The sequence below is a fragment of the Thermobia domestica genome, chromosome 3 (genome assembly GCF_964235325.1).
Source record: "Thermobia domestica chromosome 3, izTheDome1.hap1.1, whole genome shotgun sequence".
In the NCBI taxonomy this organism is placed as follows: Eukaryota; Metazoa; Arthropoda; class Insecta; order Zygentoma; family Lepismatidae; genus Thermobia; species Thermobia domestica.
The window spans coordinates 148,672,245-148,695,550 of record NC_137456.1 but is presented as its reverse complement, the minus strand read 5'-3'; positions in this window follow the sequence as shown (position 1 = coordinate 148,695,550).

Here is a 23,306-nt window from a genome sequence, read left to right as displayed (position 1 = left end):
CTGTGAAATGGCAAGTGGATTGAGAGTGTGAGACCAAAGGGGAGAACTACGAGAAAATCTTATATTTATATTCGTAATTATATCTTAAATTTATTCTTTGTTTATTCACTTTTTCCTAGGTTTCCAGAGATAATCCAAAGTTTGCGATTGAGATTCTACGAAATCAAACAGGAGTTTAAAAGTTTGTTCTTGGATATCGTTTTTTCAGGTGTTTGTGATTCATTAATTAAGAAAAAAATAAAAAAAATAAATAAATCAAAATGTTTTGCGTTTATTTGTAATAAAGATTACACTAAGAAATAGAACAGTAGTAGGACATTTTTATTCTATTCTGACAAATAGTTCTACATAAAACATAAGAATTACGAAAATACCTTTAATTCGAACAGAAATGCTGCTTTCATCCCAGTAGCATCAAAGTGAAGTTAAGGATCCCTTCATGACATATGCTCAAAGTGTGAAGAAAAAACTAGTATGTATTTATTGACTGTTTTGAGTATGATTTAATCGCAGTTATCTATATACGTAAATTAAGAATCAAATAATGGAAGAATGCTGTAAGAAATGTAACAGATTTCAATATATTAGTTTTATTCTGAGCACACTGTCTGTATTTTCCTGATTTTAATGTTTTGCTTAGTATTTACTCCTCTAAAAGTGTACATATGAATACATGAAGAAAAGATTGAATTAACACTAACATGTATCATTAAATACATTTTTATTTAAGACATCTTACAGTTACACAATGTATTGTTTACTGTGAATATAAGAACGAGAGAATAAATTGTAAACACGGATGTATAAATATATGAATTGACCAATAAATGAATTAAAAATACAATTATATATCTTAATTACGTAAAATGTTACATTAAATGTGAAATTATACTTCGTTTTAAATCTTATGATTATGCCGTATAGAATAAAAAGAATATATCGTCCCTCTTGAGTAAGAAGGGGGTATAGCATTTTCTTAACTTTTCCAGGAGACAAGTTTTAACCTTTTCTCTTACTTACGAGATCAAATTAAACTTTAACCGAACACGATAGAATAAGTTATGAGAAAATGTTCTAACCTTTCTCCTGGAAAATTTGAAGAAAATGCAATACGCCCCTTTATCTCGAGAGTGATGATATGATTAATGAAAACGTATGATTATGGAAGATGGTAGAATGAGAATGTTGATGAACACCAATAGCCACAAGTATACTTTTCTCCCAATAAACTCACATGTACTGAGATCAACCTACAAAGCCCTGCACAAAAGGTCCGCGCACTCCAATAAGCTAGGTTGTTCCCTCTTGTGTTGAATATATTTTGAATTATATCTTTATATTTGTATCTTTGATTAAGGAATTTATGAATGAGAAAATTAGGGATACGCAAGTGAATAACTAAAACATATAAGAATAACTTTCAGTAAGTATAGTTATAACTTTAGTATTGTCCTCATACTGAGTGTGATGAGCTTGGTATGGCGCAGAGCAAAAACATGAAATCTGCACCACTGAGACACTAAAAACCAGTCATGTTATGTAAAGTGTGTAAGTGTCACGAACAAGAATTTGATGAAGTAAGTTCCATTGTGAACGTCATAGAACGACGATATGCTGTCCACCGTCGACTCCCAATCCGACTGCACATATCTGACTAAGTCAAATCGGAAATAAATCCCAGTTAACGTGGTGGCACTGGTATTGCGCAGAATTAAGTCATTGACGTCAACGGAGAATCTATTGCAAAATTGTGCAACTCCCTGGACACATCTCTTAAAACACTTAGATACATTTTAGTGATGGTATTTGTTGTAGATTGAGTACATGAATATCTTACAAGAAAATACTAGTGTTTATGGATTGAACACATTAATTTCTTACAGTTCGCACGAAACCTACTTCCAATGCTTTTCGCATAGTTTCTGGATTACTTATCCTTCCTTTCATCTTTGTCTCATTCCTACGTGAAGCTCTAACATGTACTAGTACAAGAAGTAGTCTATGTTCCAGCATAGGTAAGGTGAATATAATTTGGGTGTATCAGATTTTCCTTCAAACCCCAATTGTACTATATTTGTATCTGAGGAACATGAAAAACTATGATGGCCATCTCGGAACGGTAGCTTTTCAAGATGGAGTTCAATCAAAGTGATCTTTCTTTTATGCGATAGCTCATTATATTTTCAAGAAATATTGTTCTCACCATTTTTGCCGTATTTTTGACGATATGTGAGGAAAATGACAAAAAATGGTTTTCGTCTTTAAGTCTCGTTTATTGTATACTAATAGTGATAACAAAATATTGTATGAAAAAATACTTTATTTTGGAACATTCTAATAATAATACAGTGGTAATTCCATATGAAATCAAGAAATCAAGGTGGCTCATGTGTTTCAGATTTTCTTAAAGATTTTATATAAATATTGCGGTATCCAAACATAGTACACCAGTCAAATTTTACAGCTCTACCTCAAAGGAAACTGCTGTGGGAGCCATTCAAAGTTTTGGGGCTTTGTGCAAAACACACCTAAGTCCGCCTTCAACTTAAAGTACTGAAACCGCTAGATCTCTGGAGATATTAAAACTATTTGAAACTGGTTTTCACTAAAACAATTTTAGAATTTGTTGCAATTAAAATATTGTAGTAGTAAACTTGTGAAATGGGGAAAGCATATGAATTTCACTATCAAAGAAAAAAGGAATAAAAATAATGTCAAAATTTGGCAAGTATTTCTGTAAAAGGCCACCTAGCATCAACCTCAAATTTTCAAAATAATTAGCCCTGGTATTCTTTAACATATTAAAAAATTAGGAGGGTGTTTTTTGGTACGTTCAAGAAAAACAAATTATGACACAAAATATGTTGAGGATAGATTTAGGCACTTTTTGCACAAAACTCCAAATTTCCAATGACTGTTTCCAATTTTCCGTGTTGAAAATGTTTATAATTTTCAACACTGTGGTGATTGAATAATTGAATTGTGCCAGAAATCTTGAACTTCAATACCATTGCTGAAGAGACACACATTCCGTCATTAGTTCCATAATCATGGACGACTATGAAAACTATTGTAACATTTCAACTAGGGATGCGCACGAGTCGAGACATGTCTCGAATATTGACTCGACTAGACTCGAATTCAAGTCGAGATTCGAGTCGGGACACACTTTGTAAAATTCGAGACGAGTCGAGACAAGCGTATTTCTCGACTCGAATTTTCGAGCCAAGACTGCTCATAAAAATCTCGACTCGACTCGAATATCTCGAAAATTTTCCATAATTTAAAATATTATTTTGAAGAAAGTATTCACTCAGGAACAGTCTTGAAACCAATTCCAGCATTTATTGCTTTAGAAAGGTACAGAACGTGTGAATTTAATAGTAAATCTTTCGAGATCAAGATTTAATGTTCAGCTCAATTCAGTTAATTAAAACTAATAATTAATGTCGTAATGTTTAATTATACTTCAAATATAATAATAATAATAATAATAATAATAATAATAATAATAATAATAATAATAATAATATTTTATTATCTAGTTTGTATAAAACCCTTGCAATAAAGTGAACATCATAAATTCTCTGAATGAGCAATTGGCAGTCTATAATAATTTAGCATAATTGTGTTTTTATTTCCATGAACGCAATAGCGCTACGTTACTTCTGGATTACTCGCTTCCGCAATCACGTGTTACGGATAATATATGATGTAATATTTATTGTACATCACATATTATGATACGAGACTATTTTACATAGTATATTACAATAAATGGACTCCTTGGATGCCAAGAACTAGTATTTTTCACTTTTATAGATAGATATTTTTAAAAGAGATTTATAAACACTAAATAAAACAATTTTGGTTCCCAACATAGAAATATGGATTGTTCATGAAATATTGAACTTCAACTTTCACTCTTGGAAAATTTAAATTTTGAGTTAGATCACTTGGCATCAAAGCAGTTCACTGTGAGATGAATACACTTCTCACTTCACTCTTCTGGTTGCAGCACTATTTTCTTTTTTTCTTTTTTTCTTTTCATGGCAATTCCAGATTGTTTTGTTTTGTGCTCGGAGTATATTTTATATTCACCTAATAAAATTAAGGATTCATTTTGTAATCCGTTTTAAAATTACATAAACTATTAATATAAGTTCATAATCAGATCGAGCTAATTGTTTAATGTATTTCGAAGGCTTCATAGTTGTAACATTTATGTACTACGAAACTATGAACGTAAAGTGGACTCGACCTAGCCCCGGAGCCGCTGTGTCTCCGTGACACAGCTTTCACCCTTGATGTGTGTCGGCTTTGTGGCACAGGAACACCGTGTATTTGGACTTTCTCGTGGTTCTCTAGTTTTCTCCCACTTACTTCATTCTATCATTTTATTTATTCTCAACGTCACTGTTTTCTTTAGCATACAGCGCAAAATCGCGCCACGTGAAGTAATACTGAAAGATTTCATTTCGAGTTTGCCGCCCAAAATATCCTGCCCTCTCCTGTTTTAAGTTATGGTTGGAGGCCTGAATTGAAGGTGTGAAATCCAGCATGCAGACACTTCGCTCATGAAGGAAGAAACAGTAATTCCTATACTGCTCTAACTTCAGATCTTATAAGTACATAATGTTGAATGTGAGGATTCACTTAAGTCAGAGCACTGTGCAACAAATTTTTATCGAACGTACGCAAATTCTTTGAAATCGCGATTTTTACATTCATTTAAGCATAATATGAAAGGAAATTATAATAGAAAAATTTTCTTAGCTCAGGTTGTGAAAAAACGCCCTTGTACAACAGTAGCTGTATATATACAAATGTAGTAATATTTATAGAACATTTAAGCAAAATCCTTGTAAAAACCTGTGATAAGCTGGGAAGTTAAGAAGTACCCTAATCTATAGCTTTCTATACCCTTGTACTTCCTTTTTAAAAATTGCGCAAATACTAGTTTCACAGCGATACAGAAAATAAAGTAACCGTGGTCAAGTTAAACATTAACAATTCCGTAATAAAAATCAGTATTAACATCAAAACATGAAAAATATGTACAAATACCTTTTTGTGCAAGAACTACACTGCTATGTAGACAAAAGTTTCAAGTGATCCCTTGTACAGGATTATGTTTATTTAATTTTGAGCGTCTTCGCTTGGCTTGCCTTTTGTAGGTTACATCTGGAGCATCCCTTGCAATAGTCCAACAGTAGTCGGCCAATATGTTAGGACTCCACTTTCCCTCATATCTCTTCTCCATGGCTGCAATATCTTGATGGAAACGCTCACCATGTTCTTCACTTACTGCTCCATAATCTTCGGGAAAGAAGTCTAGATGTGAAGGAAGAAAGTGGAGTTTCAGAGACATATTGCAATCAAGATTTTCGTAGCACAATAACAACTTTGCTACCAGTTGTTTGTAATTTGTTCCTCGGTGTCTTTCCAAGAACTGTGAACAAACACTCTTCAAGCTTTCCCACGCAGCTTTCTCCTCACCTTGGAGAATTTCGTCGAACTTGTGATCTTTGAATAGTTGCCTAATCTATGGCCCTATGAAAACACCCTCTTTAACTTTGGCATCACTTAATCGAGGGAATTGTCCTCTTAGGTACTTATAGGCCTCATCCTCTTGGTTCATGCTCTTAACAAAACTTCTCATAAGACCTAATTTAATATGTAGAGGGGAAAGCAAAATTCGGTTACGATCTCCCAGTGGTTCATGCTGCACATTTTTCACTCCCGGCTGAAGAGTTTCTCTGGACTCCAATCACTTTTGCGGTAATGAGATCCACGATCTCTACTATCCCATTCACATATAAAGCAACAATACTTTTTATACCCTAACTGCATACCTAGCAACAGTGCTATTACTTTAAGGTCACCACAAATGAGCCACTGAAAATCGTAATATTTAATGGCTTGAAGTAAACGTTTCAAGTTTTCATATGAACTGCGTAACCTACAGGAATTGAAGGAAGTTCATTTCCATATGTAAAAGCACTGCCTTTAAACTCACCTTGGACGAATCTATAAAGAGCCTCCACTCCGTAGGTTAGTAATTAATTTTAAGTGCCCTCATGAGACCATTTACATCTGTACATGTCACAAGTGTGTCTTCCATAGTAAAAAATGAAGTGAACATCTTCTCCCTATTCCGATACACTAAAATATTTACTTTTTCCTGCAATAAATTCCATTGCTTTAAGCGTGACGCTAAAATTTCGGCTTTGCTTTTCGAGAGGTCCAAGTCTCTGATTAGATCACTTAGTTCCTCTTGAGTAACTCTATGTGGTTCACATGGAGGTTCTTCTACAACAAACGTAGGGTCCTTCGAAGTACTTGATTCAGGAGCTTCAACTTCTTGATTATCATCAGAAAAAAGATCGTATTCTTTAGGTGGGTTAGGAACAGGTAGTTCTTCTCCATGTGGAAAGGGCGCTTTGCAGATGGAATGTTAGGATAGATCAAGGCAAGCTTCTTCTTCGTGGAAATTCCCTTCTTGACGGAAGGAACCTACAAAAATAACAGTCTCTGATGTGGTCGCTTGGCTCCCTCCAATCATGGGCACTGCAAAAGGCATTGAGCGCTCCTTCCCATTAATCCAATTTCTTAGATTGCTGGCACAAGTGTTACACACAATGTGGGGTGCCCAAGATTTATCTTGGTCTCTAATTTTACAACCAAAGTAATATTGATAGGCTTTTCTTATTAGTGGTGTCATAGTCTGCTTTTGTGAGGAAAATGTCACTTCCCCACACACGTAGCAGAAGCTATCCGCACTGTTTACACAATTTCGAGGCATTTTTGTTTATTGAAATCCTCAAAATGTCACTTGAAATAGTTCCGACAACAAAATATAAATTCAAAATACCAGTATTTTTGCGTACTTGTAGTTGTATTTTTATGTCCTGCACAACACAAACGTCACACCCAAAACGCTGATAACTGCACTAAACCTGATTTTTCTAACAATAGCAGAACACTACTGAGATAAGGAACACAATGAAACCAAGCGTTCATATAGTTTCTCCAGTGTTGCCAGATCAGTGTAACATTTTACCCCAAACGAAGCGAATATATTTATTTTTAAAGCGTTATTATTAGACATGAATGTAAAACGAAAAGTAGAGCTAATATTCGAAAATAACTTTCAAATTCGTGATCAGCACCACAAAATCAATAAGAATTAGCTGATTTTGTTCAATTTACATTTTCGTTGTTGAACAGTGTTATTGATTATAAGCTCCTCAATATTAATTAGCAAACAATTATTTAAGCTTTCTCCTTTAAAAAGGAGGAAAAAAGTTATTTCGTTTAACACTGAAATTTCTGGGATTTTATTCATTAAACTTTATTCTTCCTCACGTAACTCGGACATTTCTACTAGTATATGTACCTAGGTATACACTGTTGTACAACTCTTAGGACAAAAGTAAATTCCGTATGCTATGTCATTTGCGAAAGTAAGTTTCATATGCTCGAAGTGGCATAGATTGGTGGAACTTGAACCATACATAGAAAGTATGATACAGGAAGAAATACAAAGACACACATGATTAGAAAAAATGACAGTTTTATTCAAAGTCAACGCTGAAACCTCTGCGATTCATGATGTCTTCTCAGACATTACAAAAGGTACTAAGTGGTCCTTACAGGGTTATGTGATTACCACAGACTCTGTATGCATGCTCTGACTGTGCTTCCATGCTACTTACAAGGTTGGTAATGAGATGACACCGGAGTTTTATGCAAATGCATATTTTATTTGCTTATATGCATCTCTGTTAGACTTGGTAGGGGCTTATAACAACGATAATAGAGCTCGAATTTGAAGTTTTAAATTGCATATAAATGCATGTTTCAAAGGTTAATGCATATATTAGTCCTTTAAAAAGAGCATATTCAGCTTTTTCTATGTTTTTATTTAATAAATATGCTTATAGCATTATGTAACAGAATGGCTTTTCGCATGGGAGCATCCGGGCCCCCCCTATTATACCTTCTGCATCTGACTGAACCCCCCAAATTTACAGAGAAATCGGCGCCCTTGCGTGATGATTGCCTAGTTTATGGAGAAACAATATTGTTAGCAACCAAAACAAACAAGAGATAAACTTATTCTGAAATCCTACAGGTTTTTTCTCATATCCCCCAGTCCTTCCTCGCTGTCTAGAAGGACTAGGCAGAAAATGGAAATAATAAAAAAAAATGCACGGTCTTTCTCTTGTAGAAGGCGAAGGAAGTATTTTTTTTAATTTTTTTGTCTCCGAAACACCATTTCAGACAACTGCTTTTCGGTAAATAGTTAGAAACAAATAATCCCACTCTTGGACAAAGTGGGCAAGATGCGGTACACAGGTCAATGAAACTGCTTTGGAAATTTTTGTGCAATTTAGGTTACTGAGTGGGTATAGTTTCTTCAACTATGCCGCTTTCTACTATGGCTCATGCCGTAAATAAATCATCGTCTGATCATATGGGAAACACCGCTAGTTGTCCTTGCTTGACATCTGTTTCATATTCATATTAGCCAGTGGTGGCGATAAAGGGCCCGCAGACCACGGGGTGCGGGGGAGCAGACTTGAGGTGGCCCCTACACGGTACGCTCAGCAAGGAATCTTTTACTTCTCATTTATAATTTTAATGCATTTTGAAAGGATTTCTACATAGCCTATAATTAATTCTAACAGTTTCACATAATTAAATAATGAAGTAATCATTAAAATTAAATAATGAGGTATGACTGTCAACATGAATGTCAGGTTGCTCTTTGCGGTTGTCCAAAGATTTTATTTTCCGGTGTAACATTTGCATATTACTGTATTACGTTAGTGAATAATGCCATATTTTCGTTATCGCGTATCTTAGACTACAATTACCGTGCATTACAATAAATTATCGTGTTTACCAGAAATATCTACCAAGAAAACCATTCGAGATATTGCAACTTGTTCATTAAAGAATACAGTTGCTTACTGACAAGGGAGTGGCTCCACTGAAATTCCAACGAGACAATTGTGTTCGCATTTGATGTGTTATAATTAGACGAATCCCGAAGTTATACGTGCCACCGGGCGGGATATCGTGAGTTACAACATATTCAACAAACTTAAAAAGTTCGTTACTGAATTCTCTATGTCTATGTGTCTGTATGTTATTTGCGACTTTTTCAATTTTGAACATTGCATTCAATAGAGCATCAAAAACTATCAGAGGAAGTGATTAAATTTTTCGCGTCACTCTTATCGTTCCCAAGATATTGACCAAAAAATGGTCGATTTCCAGAAATTTAAGGACCCATATCTCGGAAACCGTAAGTCATAGAAAGATCATATTGGTGTTGATGAATATTTAAAAGGATGGACAACATTTTGGTACCAAATAGTAACCGGTGGCCAGTGGGCACCAATTAATATCGGTGCGAAAATGTTTAACATTCTATTAGGGATTGATTACCACCAATATCATCTCTCTATGACTTACTATTCCAGTGATATTCGCCAAAAAATTGCCAATTTCTAGATATTTAAAAAGCCATAGCTCAGGAACCATAAGTTGTAGAGAGATGATATTAATGTTGATCAATACCTAAGAGGATGGTAAATATTATGGTATCAAACAGTAACCGGTGGCCAGTGATTAAATGTCTACTGGCCAACTGGCCACCGTTCCCCAGATATTGCCGAAGAAAGTTCGAATTTCTAGATATTTAAGCAGCCATATCTCGAGAACTGTGAGTCATAGAGAGATGATATTTTGCTATTTTTTGCGAGAAAGAGAAGAAAGTGCGGATAAAAGGACTTACATTTACATCTAGGAACAATGACAGCTATACTTCCCGCTCTATATCTCCATTCTTCTTAAGTTCGTTCTGGCAATGCTCTTGGCGTATTCTCAACTGGTTTGTAATGTAAAAGCTCCAAAGAAAATACCTGGTAGAATAGTTTGAACCGAGTCATTTGTTCGGAAACAGTTGGGTAAATGGAAAACTCGGTGAACACGTATCCCATCATTCTCAAGGGCACACTTTTTTGGGGTAAAAAGTTTGCCTCATGGTTCCCCGCAGGGTTCCAGACGGGGTCTAACTCAAGGGGTCTCTGGTAGGATACCAGCTTGCGCCGTGTGAACTTTGTGGTGGACAAACACCGTGCTCATATGTTTTCTCAGGGTTCTCCCGTTTCCTTCCACTTTCTAAATTCCACCATTTCACTCATCTTTCATCATCACAGTCTCCTTTAGCCTAACCGGCATAACTGCGGGACGTGAAACTTAAAGATTTCTTTTCATTTTTTCAAAAGTTTCAAATGGAAAGGTGGGTTAAGTAGCACATCGTTTGAAAGCTGTTGCAAAATGGAGGAAAATGGAGCAAGTCTCGACTCTCTACGACAACTCTGTGCAAAATGGCGGCGGGTCAAAATATAAACAAAAACTTAATTGAAAAGTCTACGGCCATCCCAATAAATAGAAAATGGTGAGACAAATGTAAAAACAGGGAAGGACGTGTGGCATTACGAGATCGAGCTAAAGAGAATTTCACAATGAATATCGTGCTCAAGCTCGAATTAGGGAGAATCCTAACTAGTGTGATCCTCATTGAGATTAGCGAACGCGAGCTCCATTGAGGATAGAGAGCATGCTCGCGAGTGAGTCACGGTTGCAAAATTATCATTTTCACTTCTTTCTTTCTATTTTTTTCCTACTCGAATGGGTAAGGTTTACGAACTGCAGAAGTGCTTGCTAATAAGACCTTAATTAGCATGCGCTCCAATTATCCATAGGAACTGTTCACATTTCTAATGCAACTTACATTCACATTTTAACAATTCAGGTTGTAACTAAAACGTTGAATACTGAGCAGATGAGCACGTATAATTTTTTGTTGGGGTGTATTTATAATACGCAATTAATTCTTCATAAACAAATACAACTATATAATATCTGAAGCGGCTTGAGTTGGATTGAATGAAAACGTGAACATTTATTCGAACTGCACAATGTAGCCCTATTGTTAATTATGGTGAACTGGAACAATTGAAAAAAAATGGAAGCGCGACTATTGAGCACCAAACATCAAAATTTCACAAGGCATGGTCAAATCTCACACCTCAAAAACCAGAAAAAAAATGTCTCATCAACTAACCATTGTCTTGTCCAAGTCAGTTACTTCTTGTCATAACTTCTGAAATTTCCTGCAAGTTAATCAGAATCTTGAAAATTTCCTACATTTTAAATTTATTTATTATGTACTGATCAGTCAGAACATTGTGACTACCTACCTACTATCGATATAAACCCGTCCAGGTGATATCTGCGTCACCTGCCGACGAATCCCTGCTAGTCAGTCACACGTACGGTGCATGTAGTATCAGTGAGAGTGCTGGCCGTGTGTAGAATGGGGAAGGCGAGATCTATCTGAGTTCAACCAAGGGCAGGTTATAACGGCCCGGAGAATTTTGGAAACTCCAGGACTTGTCGGGTGTTCGAGGAGTGCTGTGGTGAGTGTCTTCAGCAAGTAGCGAAAACAAGGGGAAGCGACGTCCAAACGTCGATGGGTTGGGCGCCCCCACCTCATTACAGATGTCGGACGTCATAGGCTGGGAGACTGGTATAACAGGACAGGCATTAAGATGGAGTGAAAAAGAGGCCAAACATTCTTTTTTTCGAAATTCGATTTTGGATAGGGGGCAAAAGTTGCATCATATCGTTGTACTTTACCATGCAAAATTTCAATTCTCTAAAATAAATTTTAGCCGGGGCGCAATGGGCCTTAAGTTAGATAGATTTTTTAAATGACTGAAGAGAGCCCAAATTTTTATTTTTTTTTAAATTCGAATTAGGATATAGGGCAAAAGTTGCATCGTATTATAGCACTTTACCACCGGATATTTCAATTAACTAAAATATTCTTTAGCAGGAGTGCAATGGGCCTTAAGTTTTATAGGTTTTGTAAATAAATACACGTTTATTGTTCATTTGTATAATTATTAGGCAGCTCTTCGCTTGAAGGAGACTGTAATTTGAAGGTGTTATGATTTGTTGTCGTGTCCAGGTGGATTTCTAAAGCTATCGAAGTTCATATTCTATGTTACAGGCTACATCAACCCAGTACTCACCACATGGAGGTGGCTACCTTCGAGTTCCATCCCACTTACCCACCATTATTAGATTGAATGTTTCATAAGTTTCATTCACGTCTTCAAGCAAAATACTGCAACTTTATCTGAAAAATAGTCATGTTTTTCTTAAGTCAAATTTGGAACGAATAAAGAAATCTCTCCTGGCTAACATACTGACGGAGAACATTCACTAAGTATTTTCACTATTCTTTCCACTGCTTGCGTATAACATGAAACTCAGGGATATCAATATTTGTACTTTCTCAAGAACAAATTCTCGCAATTTGTCATCTGTGATATGAGTCAGTATTGGAGGTTCTGTTGTTACACCCATTTTAGTTTATCATTTCTGTGTATTTACTAGCCTCGAAGTTCCGTTTGGCACTTGGAAGGAACGAGCTTCACGTTTACATTGTTTTCTGAATTGGAGGATTATATCGGTAGCAAAGATTCGCGTAGCTTATCTGAGGCTAGTCACCAATCATGGCAATAAGAATATTTTCAGAATTTGCAAAGAATGCATTTCTGGAAATTACTTTATTAACAAAAGTCTTGTATGGTTCTTGCAAACATCTCGAAAGTCTTATGGTCAAGAACAAATGTTTAGCTACGTATTTGGCAAGAGGTTTCAGTTTTATGCTGAACCCCACTGGTACATATACTTTTACTACGAATTTAACGAGAGTTTAGAGCTCCTCTGAAGAATTTGGCATTGCTATATATAGATACGAAAGTCTAAAAGCCATTGTTAACCAGCGAGTATGCGCAAGTTTCCTAGGTTTCTTATCTGCTGGGTTTTTATCACAGTCTCTTCTTACGACAGATTGACATATTTCATACAAGTATCTTTGATCATAACTGAGATGACGCACGTTTAGGTATGTAGGGAGGTCTGAAGAAAACTTTCCAAAGCTGCACACTGTATTCTTCTCACAATTCACCAATGATCTACCAATAGGACCAGACAAAGTACCAGTAGTCACATCATCAGTTTCTTTCAGTAAATGATGAAGTAGTAGTTCAATGATGGGCAATAAACGTTGGCATCACTGCAAGGGTCTCTCTAAATGGTTTTCGAGCACTCCAATCATCATCCTTTTGACCCAACATTAGTATTAGTACCATCGCAGCCGATAGCTACCATATCTCATAAGTCCACATTATTTTCTTGTAATTCCCGGCAGATGGAACTAGCAGTATTCTTTGCTAATGCAGAAACGTTCAAAGAAGCAAGGCTGAGAAATTTATTACCCTGTTCTTCAAGGAAACAATAATGATCTTTCCTCTTCATATCTCTATGACTTCCGGAGCCGGACATTGCGAGTGTTTGGTCTTTCTTCCCATCAAAATAGATGGTACAAGGTTTCTCTTTATTAACAGTCACTTCAGTTCTTGCACTTTTACGATTTTTCGCAATCTCTCTTTGTATTTTACTTCTATCAATTATGTTCTGCAGCTGTTCTGGACTTATATTAAAATCTTCCAAAACTTCAGTAGCAATAGCTGCAATTTTTCTTCCAGTCACGCCGGTTTTCTCCTTCACTTTTGCTAATGTTGGGAGGGATTTTCTCATTTCTATGCATCTAATCTGTGATTGCTTTCTTGTCTTTAATGGATAATTCCAACTAAAATCAGGACCTCCTCCACCTTTAGAGTGTTCTTTATTACCTTATTTTTTTTCAAAGATGACGAGGAGTCTAAAGATTCAATAATGTAACTGGTACTGTTTTGGTTGAAAGTTTGACCGCAAGTTGCTTTCTGGCTTTCCTTTATGCTCTTTTCTTTGTCCAAGTAACATCAATACCACCGATTACAATTTTTCTACTTATTGTTTGGTCTTATAAAACACTCTCTCCGATTCAGGCATTTTGAGTGTCCTATGCAACGACACACCGTGAAATTTAAACATTTGCAAGCTCCTATATTAAATGGTTTATTGCCTTGCTTCTTCAATTCTTGTAATTTATTTCTTCTTTCATGCTCCCTCTTACTGCCAATTTTAAAAATATTTTTAGTTTCCTGTGGTAACTGTTGATCACTATTGATACACAGCCGAGCGAAACCACAGGAATTGAAACACGTTACCAAATGTCTTCCACCTTTTCTGCTACCTTCGTGGAAACTAAATGATCTGCTGGTTCTTTACTTCCGCCCCTTCAGCTGCTGACGAGTAAATAAATAACATGCCATAACGTCTTCGAAAGTTTGAAGCGTTCCCCAGTCGCGACTTTTGACACTACGAAACATCTCTTGTGCTCTTGACATATTCTACCTGGATGATTTTGCCATCTTTCTTCTTTATAACACAAAACAAAAACACGAGATATTAGGCTGTAATACAGTGGTAGATAATATAGACATCAGTAACTACAAAAGCGCAAAAATAATCAAATCACTAACGTAGCAACACGGCCGCTAACCAGACACGTGCCCCGAGCACAGGTACAACTCACTAATGACAATCGTCAAGCTGCCAAACAGTTGCATAGCACCTGCACGAGCGCGCGCCCTGATTTCGTTCTGTACCCTCTTATCTCAACCCACGAAACTGTTATACTAGTGATTTAGTACTGCCAACAAGTCCATTATACCAGAAAAAGACTGTTACTAAACAGAAAAAAAAACTCCTTTATGTCAAACTGGAAAATTGATTATAGTTGATCACTTTTCGTCTAATTATTCCTAAATTTCTGGGTCATTGCGCCCCGGCTAAAAATAATTTTAGTGAATTAAAAGTTATTGTTGTTATCTACTGATACAGGATGCATCTTTTACACCCTATCTACACTAAAACTTACAGTCTGCTTCCAGCGAAGATCTGCCAAATAGTTACATAGTAAATGGAAATTGATTTACAAAATCGCAAATTTAAGGCCCCTTGCGCCCCGGCTAAAAAGGGTTTCAGAGAGCTGACATTTCCTATGGTTAAGTATTATGATATGATGCAACTTTTGCCCCCTGTCCAAATTCGCATTTCGAAAAAAAATTCGCTCCACCCTAACAGGAATCGAACTGTGGCAGAACTAACATCAGACTTTATTACTGGGCAAAGTACAAGTGTGTCTGAACACACAGTGCACCGAACACCCCTAACGATGGGCCTCCGAAGCCCATGTCCCATCCATGTGCGAAGGTTAACAATAAGACATTTTCAACTACGACTGAAATGAACATATGACCATCGTCACTAAACCTTGGCACAGCGGCAGAGCGTTGCATTGTCTGATGAATCCCGATACCTTCTTCATCATGATGATGGGAGGGTGCGGATCCGTCGTGTTCCATGGGAGCAGCTCTTTGACACCTGTACTGCGGGACGGAGACAAGCTGGCGGCGGCTTAATTATACTCCGGGGAATATTCACGTGAGCACCCATGCGTCTAGTGAGCTCGAGCAAGGCAACATGACGGCCGAGGCGTATCGCACACTGCTTCCAGACTACATACACTCCTTCATGACGACCACGTTTACCAACGGTAGTGACAAGGCCAGGATTGCGATGGAGTGGTTCGAGGAACACAGGGGCAAGTTCCAAGTGATGTGCGGCCGCCCAAATCGCCGGATCTGACCCCATTCGAACAGAGATGGGATGTGATTGAACGTGACGTTAGAGCTCATCACCCCCCTCCCCAGAATTTACGGGAATTAGGTGACCTATGTGTACGCATGTGGTGCCAACTCTCTCCAGTGATCTTCCAAGGATCATTGCGTCCATGCCAGGACGCGTTCGCGATTGTTCTTCGTGCCTAAGGTGGACACACTGACAATTAGATAGGTAGTCATAATAGTCTTGCTTATGTATGCCTATATTTTAACTCGTATATTTTGTCTCGTCTCGAATTCTAGTCGAGTCGAGACAGAAACTGTCGAGCAGAAACATATTTTCGACTCGAGACAACATTTCTTCGAGACGACTCGAAACAGGCTTAAATCACGACTCAACTCGACTCGTGCGCATCCTAATTTCAACCAACCGAGTATTAAAAGAACTGGTTTACTAATAAGATAATGGATTCAAACTGACAGAACCCAAATGGAAACAATGATTAAAGATACAGACGACTTCATTGAGATTTTGTTAGAAACAAAATGACAAATTAGTGCAGCTCATTCATAAACAAATCCCAGAGCAACTGTTTCAAATACACACAATAGACACTGGCTGACAAATCATGCTTAATTATAGTTGATTTTGCTGAAAACTACTCCTGTATTATTCAAGATGAAGTTTAAGAGTAGCACTGGACCAAAATTTACAGAACTATGGAATTCTAATCTTTTTAGATGCAATATCTTAAGAGATCCTGTAATTTTTGTTTCATTATATTTAGTTATGTTTCATTTTGTTATCAAAGGTTTCATTATGTTGAGTCAGTGATATGTTAAAGAATGAAACAATTACATTTTATGTTTTCTAAGTTATTCTTTTCAAGTATGTTAACGATGTTTTTCCTCAAATTTAAAACGTTACCTACTTTGGAGATGGGTCAGCAGCCCGATATAAAGGCTGTAAAAAAATTTGTCAACTTATGCCTGCATGACTGATTTTGGATTCACTTGTGAGTGGAACTATTTTGCCACAAGTCACATCAAAAGTGTTTGCGATGACATAGTTGAGACGCTGAAATATCTAACGACACATGCTAGTTTATAGAAGCCATTGGATGACCGAATTGTTACTGTTTTCTGTATATAACAAAATATTTAGAGAATATTTTCTGTACATGATAGAAAATATTCAGAGAATATATGGTAGACAAATCAAAAACATTTTCAAATTGATTTCCTTGGTGTTCTGTAACAGTAGAAAATGTTTAGAAAATACTAAACTAGTTTCAGATATGACTTTGTGATAACAAAGAAAATATTTACGAATCATTTTTCAAATAGCAATTGATATGTTTTTGATTTGTTGTTGTATGTAGTTTCAGAACTTACTTAAAATATTTTTCTAACATTTTCTAGTTTTCAGAGAAAAATATTTTAAATTCTTTCTGAATATTTTTCGTCATTACCACAATAACACCTACAGTTTGAAATATATTTCTTTCTTCAAAACTGAAGGAAATGCATATGAACAGTTTTCCAACTCTTGTGAGTTAAAATATCTGGATTTCATTTATACAAATTCATGGGGTGGTAGAAGTTTGTGTATGCTGGAACCGGTTTAGAATACACGGAAACTTCTAGCATCACATAAATTTGTGGAAATAAATTCTAGTATTTTAACTTACAGGTTGAAGAAAGAAATGTATTTCAAAATGTACGTGTTATCGTGGTAATGACGAAAAATATTCAGAATTTAAAATATTCCTCTGCGAAAACAAGGAAATGTTAGAAAAAAATATTTTAAGTACGTTCTGAAACTACATACAATAATAAATCAAAAACATATAAATTGCTATTTGAAAAATGAATCGTAAATATTTTCTTTCTTAGCACAAATTCATATCTGAAACTAGTTTAATATTTTCTTAAAAGTTTCTACTGCTACAAAACACCACGAAAACTAATCTGAAAATATTTTTGATGTGTCTACCTTATATTATCCGAATTATCTGTCATGTACCCGGGATCCCTTAATATTACAAGGTGAGAAGTCAGGGAACACTGTACAGTATAAGTGGAGAAAAACTAAATCATCTTGGACAGAACACATTCTATATCTATGACAATATTCATTGAAAAATATGGAGGAACAATAACAATCGGAACAAATCACATGCATTTTGAGAAAAGCATTTATAATGGAACTCCTAAAAAATACATTAGTACAATTTCTTACAGAAGTATTAAAATATACGAAACTTACAAACACGTGTATATAATGAGCTTTTCTATTAAGGAGTCATTATAAAACGTGATCATACCACCATGAAACCATTTTATTGCACCATGTCTCTCAACATAAGGACGACGTGGACCACTCAGATGTTCACAGGTGGGATGTCTTCATTGTTCTCTTCGTTGTGTTTTACACAACACTAAAATAGCTATTGTAGTGCGTAAAATAAATGACTGAGCACAAGAAAGACACCCCGGGTGTCAACATGTGAGTGGTATATGTCGTTCTTGTTGCGGGTTCACCGGTGGCTAGATATATATATGATAAGTGGAGAAAGCAACTGATTTTATATCATGTAAATATTTAATGTGATATACAATCGATTATTCCCTTGAGTTATCGTATATAATAAGAGAAATTAAACCGTTTATTCTTAAAATTATCTAAATTCCAACATCCTACATTACTTAGATTGCGTAACAAATCGAAAGCCAAATAAAGGAACGAAGGTTTAAAAGACAATACATAAAATAACATCCTGTACATTTATTGAGAATAATTTCTTAATTTTACATCAAGTATGAATTTGTTGTACACAATACTGAAAACTACATACTTAATGTGAATACATGAACAAAAAGTCTGTAATAATTTAAGTCTAGTAATTGCATACCGTATATTAAAATAGTTTGAAATGTATATACATCTCATCAGTGTAATATCAACTAGTGTTATATAACATTTTAAAAAACACTTACTTTGTAAGAACAGTTCGAATAGAGTTGCAGCTTATACCCATTTTGTCTTGTCCCCACATCCTAGCATTGTAGTTCAGAAGATGGCAGTACCAATCACCGAAAACCAAGCACCAGAATCATGCGTTTACTTACGTTTCCCTCTCCTTCAACACACACCCACAATATAAGTTAAACTATTTCTTGGAAAGTTCTCTGCTACCTTCTTCTAAGAATATATTTAACGATACCAAGTAGGTATATTAATATTACTTTAGCATTTGAAGTGTGATTTAACTGCCATAAATTAAAATTGAGGACAATATTCATGCAAATTAGCTTAAATGGGTACCATATACATTACACTAAACGAACTATGCCAATAAAAAAAATCACAGTCAATAAGAATTAGATCTTCAGTCTAGATTTTTAAATTGCTGCTATGTTAACGCTATGAATTTTGGGCTCCCCACACCAAACGTTTTTGGTCGAAGCTGTGAGCAAACCGCAGGCTAATGATCGGATGATGATGATAGCATGCAGGCTGATGATAGTTCATCACTTATAGGAAGACAGTTCGAAGTACTAGGTGGGACAAAACACACTTCTTTTTCCTGGGATTCATCCACACTTACGGTCAAATTTAGTACCGTCTATGTAGTATCTATGTGCGGTATACCTTGAAATAATCTCGGTTGATAGCCTCCACAGTGCACTCCTAAAATAAAGCAATTGTTTTAGAATTATAATTTGCAGCATGTGTGGCAAAATTTAAAAACGAAATACATCTTAGAATCAAGGCTAAGTCAAACGAAGCGATATATGGGTATTTTTTTATCTTACTACAGGCTATCCAAAACACTAAAACATTGTTTTCTATACTTTTGGAAGTTGTATACTAAATATCTTAGTAGCTGTCAATCAAATTTGGAACGCTGAATAAGTTGTAGTGTAGATATACAATTGAAGCTATGATCCAAACATAAAATAATGATATTACAAATAAATAAAATTATCTTAGGGTGGAAATGGAAGCTGTAGACGCATGAGTATTACTGAGTGAAGGAAGGAAAGTACCAGCGTTATGGCACCTTCGCTTGGTTACGAGTATGACACAGTACTTACCCAGAAATCGTTCGGTGGTTTATATTTCCTGCTTCGACTTAAAAGATAAAGAAAATTTGCTCGCTTTAAAAGAGTTAAAAGGTAAAAATTTTAAAAAGGTTTAATTTATTGTATTTTTGTTAATGTAAATAAATAATGTAGACAACTGACACAGAGCTTTCCCGCTGGACCTTGGCGCCCTAATCCAACTGCCATTTATATGCCTGCCATAAAGTAATAAAGATATAAACTTTTTTAAAAAGTGCAGATTAAAGGTAGCTTAATATTTACATTTTTTAACGATACCTATAAATTAATAAGGTAGAAGTATATATGGTCCTTCTCACTATGCTTGCTTATATGCCTTATATATACAGATGGTGATCAGAAAAATGGAAACACCTGTATTTGGCAACACGTCAGATGTATGGGTTGGCAGTGTGTCGTGGCGCCCGCAGCGCCGGATCGCTGATGGTGGTGTGTTAGGTCGGTCTCCATACTACGTCAGGCGCAGTGGTACAGCAGTGTCCAGTGGCTGCAGCAGACGAAGGTAGTAAAATGGGAGACCTTTCAGATTTTCAAAGAGGGCAAATTAGTGGTGCGCGGTTATGTGGAGTGAGTGTGACGCCAGTGGCTACTGTGTTAGGTGTGTCGCGTGGGACAGTGTCGAAGGTGATGACGGCCTACACAACACACGGGGAAACCACATCGGGGAAGCGGAACAGTTGGCGGAAGAAAATCATGCGTGACAGGTCACGTCTGGTATTAAAGCGCATTGTCACGCAGAACCGTCGTGTCACTGTGGAGCAAGTGACGGAGGAACTCAATCAGCACCTTCCCCACCGTGTTTCGACAATCACAGTCCGCCGCGAATTACGTGACATGAACTTGCGGGGTCGTGTTGCACGGGCCAAACCGCTCATCACGGACCATAACGCTTTCGCACGTCACAAATGATGCCGCGACCATGCAACTTGGACCGTTGAGGACTGGAAACGTGTGATATGGTCAGATGAGTCATCCTTCACCCTATTCCCAACCACGGGCCGTGTTTATGTATGGAGAACGCCCAAAGAAACTTATGATCTGCAGTGTCTCCGCCCAACTGTGAAAAATGGCGGCGGCTCGGTGATGCTGTGGGCCGCAATATCATGGTTTTCATTGGGTCCTGTGGTCACACTTAGCGGACGAATCACTGTCAACAATTTTAGGAGACCACTTGCATCCTATGATCCGGATGTTGTTCCCGAACAATGACGCCATCTTCCAGGAAGATAATGCACCCATTCACACAGCTGGAGTTGTTGCAGCGTGGTTTGAGGAACATCAGGATGAAGTTCAGCACCTCCCCTGGCCCGCCCAATCCCCAGATCTCAACATAATTGAACATCTGCGGTCCGTCTTGGAAACACTACTCCGGCGAGGATTTCCACCTCCATCCTCTCGCACAGAACTGGCCGTTGCCCTGTACGAGGAATGGTGTAAAATTCCACTTACTACCATTCACGGCCTCTATGCCTCCATCCCATGTTTCATCAAGGCTGTTCTGAAAGCGAAAGATGGCCCGACACCACATTAATCTGGTAAGTTGCAATTTCGTTCAGGTGTTACCATTTTTCTGATCCCCATCTGTATATATCTTAAAGCCTAGTCATTAATAATACCAGCCCTCTGCTCCTATACCACCCTGTGATACCGGGGCAGGACGTTTGGACGCAAAGCCATATACCTAAATAGGTTAATCTACTTAAATAGGTTATAATGTATTTCATAACCAGAGATGATTACGTACTAAAAGCCTTAAAAATAGGCACTAATATCACAAAAACTCTTAAAAAATAACTGCACAGCTAAAATCAAGAAGTTCAGAAAGGTGAAATTTGATCCAAATTTTCTTTAAAATGTCATCTTCAAAACTCTTAAGTTTTCGTTATGTTATAGTATGTCCTATGGTAAACAGTCACTGAAAGTCTCAGTTGCAACAAATGCTTAATTTAGTTCTGAAAAATTATTGTGATGCAGAAAGAAAACATATGGGTCTAATTATTTTGTTTTTAGAATGATATATCCTAATTTCAGGAAAATCGGAGACAATGACCTGCAGAATTCCTTTTTCAGCATGAATCTATCATGAGCTAAAATAAAACTTGCTGTAGGCATCCTATAACACCCCAAAGTAAACTTCTGCGAAGTTACCTTTATAATATCTCTAACATAAAGGATATTCACAACTTCATAGCAACTCATAACATTGCATTACTGCTTATTACTATGTATTTGCAACAGAGCTACTTGGAAAGGAAACAACAGTGAAACCAGAAGTAAACAGTGAAATCTAATATACGTATTGAATAAGTTATTTTGTCTTATGTTACAATTACCATGACATTATCATTCCATGACGGAATTATGGGCCAAGTCGGTCCTCGTGGCCGAGTGGGCTAGCGCTATATGCTGTAATGAGAATCTCTTTTCTCATATGGCCTCGCTGCTGAAAGTGACACTAAACTAAAAATAAAAAAAAAATCAATTATGGGTCAAATCCAGCATCATTCTACAATTTCAAAAGTTTCAAAATTCTGTACGGCGAATTCTTTCATCTGCCTGAATATATTTCCTTCTTTTGAGTTGATTTTGAGATTAACGTCCCGTTCAGCAGCGAGGCTATATGAGACGTGGACCTACTGATTAACGTGGAATCCGAACCACATGAGCTCTCGCCGGGAATTTTCTTTTCTTGTGCGGATCTTTTCTCGAAGCATTGCCTCGTACACTAAGTCCTGCTTTTTTTGTCCGAAATGCATCAATAAAACGCCAAATCGACCAATATCGTTCCTTTACGTTAGATATACTACAAAGAACAGGAGTTATTTTATTTTGGGATATCACAGGCTGCCTAAAGTAAATTTTATTTGGCCCATTCTTCGTATTTAAATGTATAGTTAGTGCCTATTTTTATCAAAATTTATTATTATGTCTCAACTTTCTATTAATACAATAGTCTCCACTATCCGGTCTAATGGGCATATCGAATAACAAAAAAGTGTCTTCCATTTCAATTCAGGTAGAGCATGTACCATCACCATCTCAGATATGGATGAAACGTTTTTTATAGCAACTAGACATGTTTTTAAGGGACTCGTATTTTTTGTTTTGTTTTGTCGAAAAAACTTTTCCCGCCAAGTAATGGGCCATCAAAGATGGGGAGTACAGTATATGAATTTTAGAAAAAAATGGAAATAGTCAATTTCGGAGCACCACTATTCAGCTACGGAGACAGATAGGGTTATAATTCTTGTTGTGGTATGTACATAAGGATATAAGTAAATATATATGTTATTATAGTTTGGTTTGCGTATTTGTATTTTTCTGTATATAAGTTAACAAATGAAATCCAGTTTATCTGAAAAGTCAAGGTTTGCGATTTTTTCGAGCACTTCCGATTCGAATTTTAAAATTCTGTTTTCACGGTTAGTGAGACCTAGTTACCCGCTTTCCGAAAAAAAAAGCATCGCTTCTGTGTGCAACCGTTTTGTCTCAAAAAATTTGAGAAATCGTCAAATT